This window comes from Nanorana parkeri, unplaced genomic scaffold (genome assembly GCF_000935625.1).
Source record: "Nanorana parkeri isolate BGI_ZX_2015 unplaced genomic scaffold, ASM93562v1 scaffold954, whole genome shotgun sequence".
Classification (NCBI taxonomy): Eukaryota; Metazoa; Chordata; class Amphibia; order Anura; family Dicroglossidae; genus Nanorana; species Nanorana parkeri.
The window spans coordinates 227,333-229,447 of NW_017307222.1; positions in this window are offsets into that span (position 1 = coordinate 227,333).

Here is a 2,115-nt window from a genome sequence, read left to right on the forward strand (position 1 = left end):
CCTTTTTTTTTTTTTTTATTGTTACACAGTGAATAGGATATTTTAAGAAAAATGTACTGTACAGTAGGTTTATAGCAGCCTGCGTTTAATGTGTGCGGATCCAGCCCTACGGGAGCTCGCCTAATGCGTGGTGTAGGGTATTCAAAACAGACGGATCAAAAGCTGCACACTCCCTGCTCATTTCTGCGTTGGAGGATGGATAACCCTCCAAGTCAACCCGCCAGCTCAGCGTGCAAAAGACGCCGCTTCAAGATACGTGAAACATAAGGGGGGGGGGATTTATCAAAACTGGAGCAGACAAAATCTGAGGCAGTTGCCCATTGCAACCAATCAGCGTCTCTCTTTTAGTTTGTTCAGTTAAGATTTGAAAATGAAAGATGGAAGCCGATTGGTTGCCGTGCACAGCTGCTCCAGATTTTGTCTGCTCCAGTTTTGATAAATCCCCCTCCTCATCTTTGCGGCAAATTGGCGGATAGAATGTGACATCTCGACTTGTTGTTGAACGAGCTTGTGAACTGTCCGTCTGGAGATACCCCGGTAAGGACCACTACACCAAGAATACAAGTTGACCGAAGATACAAAGGAAAGCCGAAACAAAGTATCAAGAAAAAGTTTACTGCTCCATGGCAGAATTTTATGGCTTGAGACACTCTGAAGCTCAAATGTATCAACTAATAAGCTTAAAGTGACACTGAACTCAGGAATTCAATATTATAATTCATTCAAGTCCCTGAACTATGAACAACAATGTATATTATTTGTGTATCACTCGGCTGTAGATCCTCCAATCACCCTTCAGCTTGGGTTTGCAGAAGTTAAACACATAATAAAAAAAATAAAAAGATAATAAATTTAAAATCACAATAAAAGTCCTGACTGTCACTTTATTCCAGCTGATAGAAGGTAGCAAGCTTCAAGCTGTGTCACAGATTGCTGAAAGCATGCTGAAGTCTGCTGGCAGCAAGTTTCAATCACATCCCCAAAATGAAACTGGAGAGTACTTTAAAGGCTTTTTTTTTAAGCTTGTCTGAATGCTTTGCAAATCTTTTGCCGTACAAGCTGAAGCCCATACGTCGAATAACTAAATCTATTTGTTTTAATTTGGCCTTCATTTTCAGCAATGTATCTATGTTATTGCAATTGATTTTTTTTAAATTAATTTAAATGTAAAACCAAATGTATTTCTACTTTTTGACATAAGGAAAGAAGGAAACCCAGCTTTGAGTACAAATTAGTCAAGGGTTCTATACAAGAACATTCGAAAAGGAAGAGCTTTGGTTAAACTAAGGAGGTAACGAAGACAGAACAGCTGATTGATTGATGTAAGTTTTATATATAGCTGGGTTAAGATTGGTCAGTACGGTTCTCTCTCTCTCTCCTCTCTCCTTCTTTCCTTTTCTCTCCATTCCTTTTTTCTCTTTTCTCCTTTTTACTTTGTCTCTTTCCTCTCTAGCTCTCAAAATCAGTTCTCCCATTTGCCCTCTCATTCTTTCTCTTCCATTTTCTCTCTCCCCTCTTTCACTATAATTTTTTCCCTTTCTTTGCATTCCCATCTTTTCCATCTTCCCACTCTTTGTCTCTCATCTTTCCTTTTCTCTCTAGTGTTTCTTCTCTCTGTGTGTCCCCTCTCTCCCCCTGCTCTTTCGTTCGCTCTACTTTCTTTTTCTTTCTCACTCTGTCTATTATTTTTCCTTCTCCCCCCCCAACACACCCCCTCTCTCCCTTCTTCTGTGCTCTCTCTCCCCCTTCTCTCCTTTCTTCTCTCTCTCTCTCTATTCCCTCCTTCCTTCTCTGCTCTTTCTCCCCCTTCTCTCCTTTCTTCTCTCTCTCTTCCCTCCTTTCTTCTCTGCTCTCTCTCTCCCCCTCTCTCCTTTCTTTTCTCTGTCTCTTCTCTCCTTTCTTCTCTGCTCTCTCACTCTCACCCCCCTCTCTCCTTTTTTCTCCTCTCTCTCTTCTCTCCTTTCTTCTCTGCTCTCTCTCCCTCCCACCTCCTTTCTCTCTCTCTCTCTCTCCCCCGTGTATGTAAATATATATAAAGCTTTTACAACGTATTTGCAAAACTTTCAGGAAGACTCAAGCAGCATCCCTAAAGCCTTTTTCAAAGTACCCTTCAGC